The sequence below is a fragment of the Camelus bactrianus genome, chromosome 17 (assembly GCF_048773025.1).
Source record: "Camelus bactrianus isolate YW-2024 breed Bactrian camel chromosome 17, ASM4877302v1, whole genome shotgun sequence".
Lineage (NCBI taxonomy): Eukaryota > Metazoa > Chordata > Mammalia > Artiodactyla > Camelidae > Camelus > Camelus bactrianus.
The window spans coordinates 18159429-18175214 of NC_133555.1; the positions used below are offsets into that span (position 1 = coordinate 18159429).

At 41.8% G+C, this 15786-nt stretch overlaps 1 long non-coding RNA gene across 1 annotated transcript in view; it reads right to left on the reverse strand.

The window, feature by feature from the left end:
• Window positions 1-548: 548 nt before the first annotated feature.
• LOC123615958 (uncharacterized) overlaps window positions 549-15786 on the reverse strand; it is a 55847-nt gene continuing 40609 nt past the window's right edge. Inside the window, exon 3 of the long non-coding RNA XR_006723777.2 lies at window positions 549-2053. This is a non-coding gene — a long non-coding RNA (uncharacterized LOC123615958). The remainder of the gene's footprint in view (window positions 2054-15786) is intronic.

Here is a 15786-nt window from a genome sequence, read left to right on the forward strand (position 1 = left end):
AATGTTTGTCTCATCACCCGCCTTAAACAAATCCTGCACCTGCATCTGCATTTCTAAAAGCCCGTAAGGGGCTCTGCTCTGCAAGAAGCTGTCTCACAAGGACCCTCACCTTCCAGCACAGCAAAGCAGCCACAGAACCTGCAACAGACATCCATTCTTCAACATGACTGAATAAAGTCTCAGGTCTGACTCACCATCCCCTTTGCCTTCACTATGAGGAATAAAGTAGAAACAGTTATCCCCACGCTGATATAACTCATGCTAGAGCCGTTAGAGGAAAGGCTTTTTGTTGTTAGACTAAATTCTTTTCCCCTGTGCACCTCGGGGGAACAAGAACTTAAAAGTCTGCTGCGCCTTTAGCCATCACTTTCCTATCATGGGAAAGGGGAAAGAACGACTTTCATTGCTTTCATTGTGAGCACACACTGGTGGAGACGAATCCCCTGGGAGTTCCCAAGGAGGAACTCAAACTTCACAAGAACCAAGACAAGAGATATATTTCTGTCTACAGACAAGATAACTAAGATCAAGAGACCTAAAGGTAGGTATATGCCCAAGGTCACTCAGCAACCAATGAAAAAAAATTAAGCTTTGAGTCCAGGCCTTTAAAATCCCCAAATGCTTGCGCTTCCATCACCCAAGATGAAATGAGGAAAACAATCACAATCCAGTCACACAGGCAGCTCTGCTTGTGGAATATTGCACTGCCGGGCAAGCAACGTGGCCGGAGATTTGTTTCTGTGCTCAGTGGGGCTTGTGATCTTTTTTCTTTCCTTCCCTCCTTATTAACTACCCTGCTCACAGCCTCAGGCCATCTTTGCTACTTGTAATACCTGCAGCCAAGAAGCAGATGGTATTTACTTTAAGCCCACACTGGCCTCAAGCCATCAATGCTGTGCGGGCCCAGGAAGGGCCCCGCAGACAGAAGGACTGAGAATAGGGAGTCAGGGAGGCTGGGAGTTGGGTAACTCATTTGCTAAACTTTGAGAAGCTCCACATTTATCTTGCTCAGTTCTCTAAACACACACACACACACACACACACACACACACACACACACACACAAACTCTCACACACACACCAGTCATCTGCCTAACCTTTCCAACCTGGTGGAGTGAGCCGGGCTGGAAGCAGGATTGGCAATTCTCTCCTGTGTCTGAGACTTAATAGACCACGAGAAACCTTCTGCTGGACCAGACCCCGCACTAGTAGATTTCATTTTATTTGGAAGTTTCTGTTTTTCTGTTAACTTCTCTTTTCAAGAGATATTTCTATGAGTCATTTGCTGGCTTGTCTTCTCTTAAGTCATCTGACTTCCATTTAGATGCTACTCCAGCTTCACAATGCATTTTCTCTTACAGCCATTTCAGTGGCACTTAATTGGTTCGGTACAGGCTCTCGCTGATCTTTTATGCTTCTCCTCATTTTATAGGTGCTGGATTCGCTTCACTTAGCCAGGTCCATATTTTCTTGTGTACTTTTTTTTAACTTTTCACTCCTTTCTCCCCTACTGTTTTATAATCAATCAACTTTAAATCTTCATGGCTATTTCACTTGGCTTGATTTTTCCTGGTTGAATTTTACTGCTCTCTATGTGCTTATTTCTCATTTATTTCTCAATAGACTTTGTTCTTCTCCTGCTTTGGGACTTTGCTGAGGGACTCATGGCTTTTCAGCCTCCTGGTATGAAGTCCTACAAGTCGGGTGACCGTATATTTTCGTTTGTCTTGGACAGCCCTGGTGTGGCCTGTTGTTCTGGTGTCCAGTCCAAGGATCCTTTTGAAAATGCTCCACTTGGGGGGATAAATTACACGGTCACTCTACCTGAAAGTGGGTTCGTTCCACTTTAATCTGCAGACCAGGACTGAACACACTTGGATCCCATGGGGCCAGGGACTGAAGACACATCCTTTCACGTGTTATTCTCTGTGGGTTTCCCTATAGTCTGAGAAAGTTCCCTTTCTTTTCCTGAGGTTGTATAACAGGGCAAAGTTGTTGATTTACCCGGTGGTTAAATGTAAACTTGGGATTGGGCATCCAGGTAGAACATGTCTGTGAAAAAAGGGCAGGATTTGATTAGAGGTGGGAAATGGGAAAAGGCAGGGAGAGGCACACCATTACACCTACTGGTTCATTTAAACTAAGGTGTTGAAATTAAAGCTGCAATGTCCTAAGTTCTGTTTCCATATTTTCCACGAAAATAGGGGATCCTGGGGTCCCCTCCCTCCATTCTTGCATTTGAAAGGGCTTTGGATGGCTGATGTGGATTTGAATCCTGGCTTTTTTCCCCCCACTAACTGTCAAAGCTCAGACAACTTACTGAAGCTCTTCTGGCCTTTTCCTGCCACTTGAAAATGCACATAACAAATATGTGACCTTTTAGAATATTGTTAGAATAAAAACTTATATGTGGAACTAGACAGAGGTAGTAGTTGCACAACATTGTGAATGCACTAAATGCTACTGAATTGTGGGCTTTCAAATGGTTGATTTTTATGTCATTTCCACCTCAAGGGAAATTTTAATTTTAAAAAAAAGATAATGTAAGTGGAAAGTTCTAATGCACAGCAGGTGCTGAGCAGAAGTTCATGGCCCTCTTTCTGCTCTTAATAAAGAGTCACAGGCCATTTTTGATAGTTTTCAGTGGGACCTGGTGGTCACAAAGCCAGGTGAGCCTTCCCAGGCAGGGCAAAACACAGCTCCAGCAGCGGCCATTCTCATTGCAGAACTAGTGAATAGCGCCCTCTATTGTTGTGTGGCATTCTGGTCCTCCGTTCAGAAACTTGGATGGTTTATATCAGAATTCCCCGAGTCAAGTCATAAAAATGACAAATGTGCAGGTTCTACCCCCCGGCGAATCTAATTCAGTAATTCTGGGGTGGGGCTCCTGATTTTCACTCAACACTCTCCCTGGATGAATTCTACAAGTGTGAGAATTAGCAAATTAATACTCTTTCATCTCACTGTGATTTTGGAACCATTATTTCACAGTCACACCTGTCGGCTGGTTCTTTAAGTAGGATACTAACAATAAAGCCTTATAGTTTACAGTATTTTATACTCAGTCCTCACAGGCCTTCTCTCCAGCTGGCTGGGCAGGACTTACTGATCCCATTTTACAGATGTGGAAACTGAGGTGGAGGGTTTCATCCACAGTCACACAGCTCTGCAGGGGTGGACCCAGAACTCGATTCCTGACCGCCCGACATTCATCCACTGAGACTTTCCTTCCTCTGAAAATAAAATTATTCTCATTTCTTCCAATGAACTTTTTCTTCTTTGTTTCTGCTTCTTGGCAATTTTCCCCTTGTTCTTTCTATCTTGCCTTCATTTTTTTTTTCTGTTTAAAATGTTGGCTTCTTCTTCAAATATCACCATTATTCCTCTTCATTTATAATACTTTTTTTCTCTAGCAGAGCATTCAGAGGGAATGGTTATATGAGTGATCATACAACTTTACAATTAATGCATATGCAGCCACTAAAAAAGAGGGAGGGGGGAAGGCTGCTTAATACACTGAGACATGAGAAAAGCAGGTCACAGAGGAGTGTGTGTGTGTGTGTGTGTGTGTGTGTGTGTCTATGTGAGCCAAGTTATGGAAGTACATTTATATATTCATAGGAAAGATACAAAACAAACTGTTATCGGGGATGTATCTAGTAGGTAGAGTGAACAACCATCCCAATTTGCTGGTAGTTGGAAAATAAGATTTTTGGTTTTAAAACTGGGGAAGTCTCCAGCAAATAAGTTTGAGTTGATCACCTTACCTCCTGGGCAGGATGGGAATGGAGCAGAGCAGGGTTGGGGTGGGGGGTGAGGTGCAGGGGAGCGCAGAACTGTGGCCCTTCTACTGTTTTCCTTAAATGACTTCTTCGAACCCCAGGCTGTTCCAGTAGTTGCTGTGCACATAGCTTGGAATCCAACTGCCTGGGTCCACTTAGATGCTGGGTGATCTCATCCAAGGGAATTCCCAACTCAGGGCATCAGTTGCCCCATCTGCTAAAACAGGGCTAGTAATAATCACTTCCGTAGAGTTCAGAGAACTGAATAAATTAATATGCTTAGAATGTTATTTGGCACATAGCAGGTACTAAAAAAGGGCTGGGTATATCACATGTCTGTGCTATTTGAATATTTTATAAGTGGCATTTATTAATTGCATCATTTAAATCACAAAGTTATGGGATTTTTTTTTTTTTAAATTTCAGGGAAATAAGACTTAGAAGAAAAACCCTCTGGTATCCTGGCACCATTCTTTGGTCTGTGCCCTAACTATAACTGTGTGTGTGTGTGATTCTCTGTGTATCATCTTCTAAATATTTTCCACAGCTGTTCTTTTTTACTCTGTTATTAAATAAATCTGTTTGACTTCAGTCTGTCTCAGTTCTCAAAATATAAAGCAGAGTCTCTCTTTTGTCACAAGCAGGAATGGGTCCCGGCCTCCTTATTTGCTTATTTAAAGAGTGTTTGTTTCCTTCTTTATCCAGTAGAATGGGATGTTTGGCCAAAACAAGCAAATGTCACTTTATTTAACTGCCAGCTGTGGCACTTTTCTTTGTCTTAAAGGCTGTTTCTCACCCGGAGGTGTTTGGAGGAAGACTCAACAATGGGAGACAATTAACTCATTCATGCCACAGGGTCCGGTTTATCCTTCCATTGTCTGGGAAACTATCTATTTGCTTAACTGGAGGTCTTTGGGTTAAGCTGGTTAGTCAGGGACGCCTGCTTGGAGATCACAAATACGTGACAATTGTGGGTCTGGGGTTTCCTGAAAGGTTCCCTCTAACAAATCTCTCCACGTTTTCAGCAGGACAGAAGGATTTAAACTTAGCAAAGTACAACTATTTATTCAAGCTGACAAACATTTTTCTTCACAATGGAACTGCAAACAGGGTTTTATTTCAGCAGTTTGCTGTTCCTTCAAATGTTGCCTTTAAGGCAGAACCTGTTACACACTTACACTCTTAAAAAAAACAAGTTCTTTTTTTTAGCCAACACAAATGCCACCTGTGCACATTACCCAACTCCTTTCTTATCTTTTCATTACTTGTTTTTAATGGCTGTTAACGCAGAAGGCAGCAGAGCCTAGTGGCTGAGAATTCAGGTTTTGGAGACAGACTGCCTGACACCATGCATTGGCCCAGCAACATCAGGCAAGTTCATTCACCTCCCTCCTGTGTAATCACGGTGATACTTTATCACACAGAGTCTTTGGAGGAACAAATGATATAGCAAACACAAGTGACTTAAAACTGGGTTTGGCACTTGGTGAACAAACAAGGGCTGATTTCTACTGTACCTGTGTATGTATTTAGACCAGGTGGAGTGGGGATTCTGAAACTCTCAGAAGCAGAAGTAGACTCTTGGGGGGCCATCAGGTCTCCACGTCCGCCCAGTTCTCTCACTCCTTTCTCTGGTAACAACTTCATTCTTTGTGAGAAATGCTTCCAGTGGGCCTGCCCACTCTAGCACCCTGGGCCCAGCAGGGTTCCCGGGCCCACAGCCGGCTAATCAAGGCCTGGATTTTACAAAGAAGACACTGTCATCATGATCATGATGATGACAGTGATGATTCTAATAGCAAACCCTTATCAAGAGCACTTACTATGTGTCAAGCTCAGTCCTAAGCACTTTATATTTATTAACTTACTTAACTGTCAGTGACAACCCAAGGAAGTACATACTACTGAGATAGGCTGGGACCTGGGACCCTTGACCAGAGTGCTTGCACCTGGACAAATGCCTCCTCCAGCAAAAGAATACAGAGACTAGAAGGGACCAAAAATAACTGCACGCATGTGCAGCTGGGGCAAATTGTGAAAAGTAAGATACAAAAAGGCCACAAACCAGCAGCCACTTCTGCAGTGCCGAGAGCAAAAGCAGGGCACTGCGCATGATCCCTGCACCCAGCACCACCAAGGGGGTGGGCAGAGCGCCTAAGCCACCTCTCCAGCCCAACCCACGGACCTGCCCTTGTGGCTACTCCTTTTAAGCTTTATGTGCAATTCTTGTCTGGCCTCTTATCAATTTCTATTGATGAAAGAGTCCAAGGGTCTGGTTCAGTAACACTATGATTATTCCCATTTTACAGATCAGGAAACTAAAGTTCAAAGAGCTTAAGTAGCTTGCTGAGGATCATGTAGCTGATGAAGTAGGAGTGCTAGATCTTTTTCTTACCACTGCCCAATACTATCTGGACAGTTTCAGAGAGTCCCTCTTTCGTCTGGGGTTCCTCAGCTGATGATGGAAGCCTGGATCTATGTGAAGCTGTGTGCTACCCCCTTTTACTGCCACATAGTGGAAGGTGACCTATAATAGGTGGGAATCAGGCCAATATTCCAAGGAGAGCAAAGGTGAAAGAGGGAGGAAGGGAGGAGAGGAGAGAGAGAATGAGGATGTGTCCTACCACACTGTCTCAGTTCTCTACCTTTGGCTTCCCCGTTTTGTGATATAATGAATTCCCTCCCCCACAACTCCCCTTTTTACAACCAACTGGATTTGACGCAGTCCCCTGCAAACAAAAGAATACTGGCTAACTCAGGTAACAAACATGGGTTTGGTCTTGTTTTCCATAGTGGTCAAATACACATAACATAAAATTTTCCATTGGTGACATCCAGGACACTCACAGTGTTGTGCAACCATCACACTGTTTAAGCCCAGAACATTATCACCACCCCAAGAGGAAATTCTGTGTCCGTTAAACAACAAATCCCCGTTCCTCCCCTCCCCCAGCCCCCAGCAACCACTAATCTACTTTATGTCTCTGTGAATTTGCCTCTTCTGGTATTTCATATAAACAGAATCATATAATAAAAAATTATGGCTTCATGCAAAGAAAGGCTTTGGGGGCCCTCAAAGCACACACCTATATGCTGTATTTACAGTTTAAACATCAACCTTCTATAAAGCTCTCACCCAAGCTTTGCAGGTGGTATAAAAGTGTCCGTCCTCAAAAAGCGTGGGATATAACACAGGCTGTAATTAAGTTGCCACTTTTAGGTCAAAAATTGGTGTTTATATGGACCATTTCATATGGTACAGCCTAACACAAAAGCAGTTATAAAAGTTAACTTGTGATTTTTAACTCTTCAGCGGTGTGCTGTTTTCATAGAATTTTACAGCTTAATACGTATATTTAATTAAGGACTCATCTGAGTAAGTGACAAACATTTGGGGGAAGAAATGGCCCCTGAGATGGGCCAGATATGGTGCAAAGGGCCAAGAATACAGATCCCGCTGAGCTTACTCAGTCTAGTACGAAGCTGGAGCAGTACCCCAGCCCCAGGGACCTTCGTTTAGTGACTGGAAGAAGGAAAATGTGCTGAAATGTTAGGAATATCTCTTTCTAGGTTATTGGATTAAGAGTCGTTTTTATCATTCTCTTCTTTTAACTCTCATATTTTCTAAGTTTCTCTGGAAGAAACTTGCATTGCTTTAACAGTTAGAAAAACAAACATTTATAAATCCATTCTCTTAGGCAGGCCATAGAGAGAGGAAAAAAAATCCAGTTTCAAACATTTGTTTTCTTGTTCCCATAGATTCACATTTTGACCTTTTCTAATTCTGATTCTTATGAGATTATTGCTTTGAGAAATATGGTTACTCCAATTAAAACCCTTACAGTAAGTTAGACCGTGCAGACCAAGGTCTTGCTGAACACCATTAATAAAAAATTTGCTCTGGGAAATGTGTCCCTTTCGAAGATTTCTATTCCTTGAGGGGGGACAAGCAATGGAGAAGTTCAAGAGGTACATTTTGAGTAGTCTATTTTAGCATGAATGCATTCGAATGTAGGTGCTTTCTTCACAAATCCAGTTACTCTGTAGTGAGGGGTTCCTCTGTGCCAGGCACAGGACGTTGGTTAATTTGTGCAGCCCTCATAATATTGGATCCCTCAGTGAAAATTCAGGGTAAGTAAAAGCTATCACCAATAATAAAACACCCAGAATTCTGTGAACACCCCCAGGGCTCTGTTGTGGGGGCTGTCCTGTGTGTTGTGGGATGTTCTGCCCCTTTCCTGGCCTCTTCTTGCTAGATGCTGGTATCATTCCCCACTTACAGTAACCGAAAATGTTTCCAGGCTTTGCTAAAGTCCCCTGCGGGGCAAAATCATCCCTGGTTAAGAACCATGTACTAAATCAGATTCACATTATTTGGGGGGGAAATGATTAGCTTTCAGAAAGGTAGAATGTAAAGGAATTTCCCAAAGTCTGCTTGCCGGAGCCCATGATTTTGTCAACATGAAACACACAGAAGCAGATACTGGAGATTTGACAATATTTGGTCTGGTGCAGACAGCTCAGTGAGGGAATCGAGACGCCAGGGCAGCCTCCTGCCAACTTTCCCCTTCATTCACCACCCTGCCTCTGGGAATAACAGCACTATAGAGCAAGAGTTATGTCATATTGATACAAGGAAAGAAGACTTTTCATTGTAACATACAGGATAGAAACATTAAATCAAGTGAGAGAAAAACCCAGAGAAGCAGTCAGGCAGTTAACTTTTTAGAAATGCCAGCTCAGTGATGGCCATTGTTCTAGACCCATTGGTTTCCTCAGGAGATCTGTCATCGAGTTTGAAGTCCAATAAGGAAGACAGACATCAGGCAAAACATGTCATGAAAATTAACTAATGACGTATATGCTGGGTTGCACAGGATGAATCCTGGTTATGCTTTTCGATGCCAGGCCAAAAAGCACATGATCCCCATTCATGCTAGGTATCAAGATACTGTCTTTGAGCTCCAGATCCATTTCTCTACATTCTGCTCTCCGGTTAAGCACAAAATACACTTCCCCAGAGGCAGGTGGCTTCCTGCTGGATTCTGTTAACAGGGAGGGAACTCTGAAGGCAGGAGGAAGTGAGAAGGAAGTAGGAGTGCAGGGGAAGAAACTTCCTTCTCCCTCTTTGCTTACCGTTCCTAAGTTTCCCCAGCAGTGGCCCTTCAGCCCACAGCAGCCACAATTTCTAGCCTCCGGTTCCTTCTGGCATCCCCAGGACAGCCTCATGACCCTGGAGAACCCAACAGTAGATAAGGTATGTTCTTCCTCAGAGCTCTTCAGGGCTCCTCCTCTAAGCTCCTAAATTCTGAAAACCTCAAGCTCTCCCCTTTTGTTGCACCAGCTCTAGGGGATAATTCACTGGATTAGCTCAGTGCAGACTCTTTTTTTCCTCTTGAATTCCTCCAACCTCTGTGTATTAATATCCTATATTAAGTCTCCTTTGCTAAAATACCTACTGTGTTTTCTATTTCCCTGAATAAACCCCACCTAACCTATGATTTCATTTTGAGTCAAGCGTCATCCACAAAGTAGAAACACAGGTGTTCTGCCTGTGAATCAAGGCAAGGAGAAGACAGCGTCTTCAAGTCTTCTCTATTTTAGCAGGGCAACTTCATGAGACAGAATCAGTGGGAGATGGCATTGGGACAGAGCAGGGAACCAAAGTCCCTGCCCCCATGAAGCTTGTGATCTAGTGCAAAGAGCTTGACAATATACCAGTAAGTCACAAATAAGTGACAATGATTTGGCAGGAATATTAGTTTCCTGGAGCTGCTGTAACTAAATTCCACAAGCCAGGTGGTGGATAATAACAGAAATTTATTCTCTCACAGTCCTGGAAGCCAAGAATCCAAAATGAAGGCTCTGGGTGGGGGGGTGCTCCCTGTGAAGGAAGGACACTTCCAGGCCTCCTCCACCTTCTGATGGCAGCAGGCATTCCTTGGCTTGTGGTCATATAACCCTCACCTCCGCCTCTATCTATCTTCACATCACTTTTTCTTCTTTGCATGTCTTTTATAAAGACACTTGTCATTGAGGCGGAAGGGATATCTCAGTGGTAAAGCGCAAGCCTAGCATGCACAGGGTCCTGGGTTCAATCCCCAGTATCTCCATTAAAATAAATAAATAAGCCTCATTACCACCCCTGTGCAAAAAACAAAAACAAACAAAAAAACAGAACAATAAAAATGCTTTAAAAAAGACACTTGTCATTGGATTTAGGTCCCCCTGGACAATCCAGGATGATGTCAACTCAAGATCCTTACCTTAATTACATTTCCAAAAATTCTTTTCAAAAAAAAAAAAGTCACATTCACAGGTTCCAGAGGTTAAGATGTGGACATATCTTTCTGGAGCCACCATTTTACCCCCTACGCAGGCTAAGGAAGAAGACAGTGGGGGTGGGGGGCAGTGTCAGGCAGGCAGTTTGAGATAAGGAGGTCAGGCTCAGTGAGCTCAAGGTGCATCCCTGGAGATCTGAATGGGGCGCTTTCCAGATAAGGGAAAGAACAGGTGGGAAAGTGCCCCCACCCCTCCTTCCCCACTGCACCCTAAACACAAAACCTGTTTCTGCCTCATGACCTTTTACTGTTCCCTCTGCATGGAACTCCCTCCCCAAGATCTGCTGCCGTGTGGCAGAAACCTACCATGCTCTGCTTCCCATGCCCCTCGACCCAGCTCTGCCCTCTGCCTCAGGTGCAGTGGACGCTTCTGTGAGCTCAGATTCATTCTGTGTCTGCAGCATCGTGCCCCAAGCTCCCAGCCTCTCCTTCCTCCTTGTGCTTCGGGCCGCCTCTGACTCTGCGGGAGCTGCTCAGCTGGGGTCCAAGCACAGAAGTGTGAGGAGTTCACGCCCCAGAGTCTGGAGCCGGTTGATAAACACTCCATATCCTTCAAGTGGACCTTCTGCCAGGTATTTTACACACCTGTGTCTCCTCCCATGGGAATGAAGTCAGGGACTCTCCTGACTTCACATATCCATGTATCATCAATTGACTTGACTCCTGTGTGCACTGGTTATTTCCACGACTCTTCATAACTCAGGGATTAAAATCCCCATTTTTTTTTTATCAGACATCATCTCGGTACTATTTAACCTTTGCTATTTTGAAATCTCCTAAAAGTCTTATCTACCATACTTTATTAGGGAAAATAAATTAGAATTTCAAGGTAGGTTGTCATAATTACACCTCATCCAAATCTTTGTCAAAATAATAGAGAAAAGTGGAGTAAGGCTGTAATTTCTGTCAAAATTAACTTATTTTTAAAATACAGTTCAAAGATTAATTTTTAAAATCCCCATTTTACAACTGAAGAATCGGAGTCTTAGGCAGTTTGTTAACTCCCTGAGACTGCACCCCAAGATCTTCTCCGAGAAGTGAAATTTAAAATCAAGTGTTTCAGATTTCCAAATCAACACCTTTTCACTATATTATGTTTGCTTTCACTAAGTAATTAGACAGAACTTTGGACAATGCTGGCCATCAAATAAAACCTGATTAATTCAGTAGGGGCTGAATTCCTTTTATTAAACTGTGTTTTTCCTAGGTTAACTAGGGATGGGAATTAATGTTTATTAAGCATCCAACTCAGCATTATTTGATTTCCTCACTAATCACATAATGGAAGACGTGCTTTATAAACCCTGAGAGTAATCTGGAAGCCCTTGATTTGACAGAGAAGCACTTTCTTCTGCTGGTACACTGGGAGTGATGGTAAAAAAAAAAAAAAATTAACCTCATCAAAGGTGACAGCTTAGTTGCCTTCAGTCACATCAAGCCCAGTTGTGACAATGGCAGTAACATCATCAGACCAATGACAGGAGGTACCATGTGGCCAGATGAGGAGAATACTGCCAGTCACTGAGCGATTCAAAGTAAGTACACTAATACAAATTACATTTACTTTGGCTCTTATTTTTAATCATGGTTTTGATCTCTATTCTGATCTTATCCAAAGTAACATTTACAGACGCCCGGCATTCTGCCCATGACATGTACCTACCTTAATCTATCCCCTCAACAACCTTGTAGGTGTGTACCATTAAAATCCTCATTTGATAGCAGGAGCATAGGAAGTCTTACCTTTGGGGGGATAGGGGAAGTTCTAGGCTACTCTGAAAGTCTGATGAAAGCTCAGGGACACTTTGGGAACAAAAATGTGTATCATCAAATGACACACACTCACATACGCATACACAACACATAACTTTCAGAGGTGTTCATGGAACCCCATAGGTCCACATATAAAGTTATTAATGAGCTTGAAGTCCAGCGTAGAGACAGGCTCAGAGAGCCATACCAGCAGAAGTAACGTGCATGAGGTCACCGAACGATGAAGGTGCTAGGCATGTGGAGACTCACATCAGAGACAGCTTCAAAGCCAACACTGTGTAATTTCTTGAGAAGAATCAGTCAATGCAAACCCAAGCACACTCACTTAGATTAAACTAGAAAGTCTGCTGGTGTCCAGACTGCAGGCTATTAACTTTCAGCAAGAGCATCAAAAATATTAAACTCCATTAACCTTGGGCAAAGTGCACTTGCCTTCCAATTCAGGAAAGATCTGAAAGCGGCAGCCCATTTGGCTGGGGTATACCCCACAGCAGGACAGTCCACTTGGCCATTGGGCATGTCCTGGCTGTGCCTCGCTAGTGCTGGTCTGCGCACCCACCCCAGAGCAGCCAGCTGCCTTTACTGTTGATCAACTCAGTTCCCAAGGCCTGAACTTCACAAACTGCTGAGCTGCTGTGACCATGTCTGAAAGAGGTGCAGACTAGGACACACTAAAGACCAGAGTCACCACTGGGCTCTGGGTTGAGCTGAGCAAAGGCAAGTCTTTTATTTCAGACTCGTCAGTTTTTATTATCTCCACATGAAATTAAGAGGGAGTGCTGTGATTGGCACTTGACAGAGAAAATTAAACTAATTTAGCTGTAATCTGGGAAACTGCAGAGAAGCTAGGGCTCTGGGCTCTTTAATTTGCTGATTTAGCCTCATGAAGATGTTTAAATGATAATGATAATCTTTTTTTAATGAGAAATTAAAAAAAAATCTGAGACTGGTATTTGTAGGGAAACCATTCACTCAGTAGTTTTGGTAGCTTGGAATTTTATTTATACTGCATTAATATTCAAACATAACTCTAATTTGGATCCCAGGTTTTACATGAACTTGAAAAAAAAGAATTTTGAGCACGGTTATAGTTTTGAGTCGTCCAAGGTTGCATTTTGGAAAATTACCAGCAGATGTCAGTATCTGACAAAGAGTTTTTATATTTTTCTCCCCTTTCCCCTCCATCTAGCCAAACTTTGCTTTCAAAAGCCATGGCAAATAGATGCAAAAATACAGTTAATGCCTTACAAATGCACACTGCAGCTGAAACCAGTTGTTTCAATCCTTTGGAAAAATAAAAATAATTATCTGAAATCTTTTTCTAAGTATCCCAAATAATGGGTTCAATGTATTTCAATGAATAAATACTGTAATTATGAGACTAACTTGTGGTAATATAAATGAATTTGCATCAATAATAGTAATATTTTAAAAATACTGATTTAATGGAGATGTTCCATCTTTTTCTGCATCATGAATTTCCAATAGTAATAATATTAGATTTTGTTATTATTTCAATTCAATTTATTATTAACGTGTGCCAGGCACTAAATTACACTCAATCCGCTAGACAGCTCCCTTTCTGGTAAGCACAAAGAAATAATAAACAGAAAAATAATAATCAAGAGTTAGGAGGAAGGAATTTGGAATTTAGCGTCTGCCAGTTCTGGTTAGAACCCCAGTTTTACTTAACCTGAAAATGGCATTTCACTATCACTACTTTTTTTTTCACAGCACTCCCTGTTTCCATGTCTGTCTGCCTGTGTGAAACTGTATCTCAGGAACTGTGCCTTGCAATAAAAATGACACAATTTTATTCAACAAGTATGCTAGAAATTGAGGATACAGTATTACATAAGCCAAGTCCTTCCTCTCCGAAGCTTGAGTTCTGGTGGGCAAAGGCAAACAATAAAGACGTGTACAAATAATATACGAGTCTAAGCAAAACAAAACGACAACCTACGGAAGGGGAGAAAATATTTGCAAATGATGTGACTGACAAAGGCTTAATTTCCAGAATATATAAACAGCTCATACAACTTAATAACAAAACAAACAAACAACCTAATCCGAAAATGGGCAGAGGACCTAAACAAGCAATTCTCCAGTGAAGACATATAAATGGCCAATGGGCATATGAAAAAATACTCAATATCACTAATTATCAGAGAAATGCAAATCAAGACTACAATGAGTCATCACCTCACACCAGTCAGAATGGCCATCATTCAGAAGTCCTTGAACAGTAAATGCTGGAGAGTATGTGGAGAAAAGGGAACCCTGTTACACTGCTGGTGGATATGTAGTTTGGTGCAGCCATTATGGAAAACAGTATGGAGATTCCTCAAAAAACTAAAAATACACTTACCATATGATCCAGCAATCCCACTTCTGGGTATATATCCAGAGGGAACTCTAATCCAAAAAGATACACGCACCCCAATGTTCATAACAGCACTATATACATTAATCAAGACATGGAAGCAACCTAAATGTCCATTGACAGATGACTGGATAAAGACGTTGTGGTATACTTATGCAATGGAATAATACTCAGCCATAAAAATAATAAAATAATGACATTTGCAGCAACATGGATGGACCTAGAGATCGTCATTCTAAGTGAAGTAAACAAGAAAGAGAAAGAAAAATACCATACAATATCACTTATATGTGGAATCTTAAAAAAAAAAAAAGGACACTATGAACTCATCTACAAAACAAACAGACTCACAGACATAGTAAACAATCTTATGGTTACTGGGTAAAGGGGGTGGAAAGGGATAAATTTGGGAGTTTGAGATTTACAAATGTTAGCCACTACATATAAAAATAGATTTAAAAAAGTTTCTTTTGTATAGCACAAGCCACTATGTTCAATATCTTGCAATAACCTTTAATAAAAAAAAAGAAAACTAATATATGTGTGTATATGCATGACTGGACATTGTGCTGTACACCAGAAATTGACACATTGTAATTGACTGTACTTCAATAAAAAATTTTTTTTTAAATAATAATATATGAGTCTCAGAAGTGACGACTTGTATAAAGAAAATAAGCAGGGTCAGGAAATATGTAGTGGAAATGGAGGTGGTCTGGCAGGACCTTTAAGAGTTGTTGACTTTTGAGTTGAGTCCCAAATAATGAAACTGGTGATACGATCTGGGGGAAGAACATTCCAGACTGAGGAACAGCAAGTGCAAAGGCACTGAGGCAGGAAGGAATTGAGTATAATTAAGCAACTGTAAGAAGCCCATGTGACTCAGCAAATTCAGTGGGAGATAGTGACAGAAAATAGAGTTGGAGAGGGAGGCTGAGATCAGATCATGAAGGAGAACTAGGTCAAGGAATCTGAATCTAATTCTAAGTGCATGGAGAGTCACTGAAGTTTTAAAGCAGGGGAGTGATAGGGTCTGAGTTACCCTTTTATAAGACTTCTCCATGAACTATCATTATCCTCATTTTATAGTTAAACAAAGTGAGGAGTAGAGGGATTAAAAAATTTGCTAAAGGTTGCCCAGCTAGGAAGGAATGGCTTAACATGGACAAGAGGTTCACTCATGTAAGCAACAAGCACTTACTAAAAGCCAGCTTTGAGATCTGCACTAATAGTCATGAAGAATACTGAGAGATGCTGTCCTTGACTTGTAGCTTTAAAATTGATTGCAATTAGAGAGATTCAGAAAGAGGGCACAATTTGAATAAAAACTATTATATATCAGTTGATAGAAATGACATGAAGAAATGACTGCATTAGCCAGGATGCCACCATCAATTAATTCGATTTGGGCTCCACCAAAGAAAATAAAGGCTTACCTAGGATTTTAGAAACATACTCTGGTGGCCTCATCCTAAGATGATTCCCCCAAGATGATGCATGCCTTGT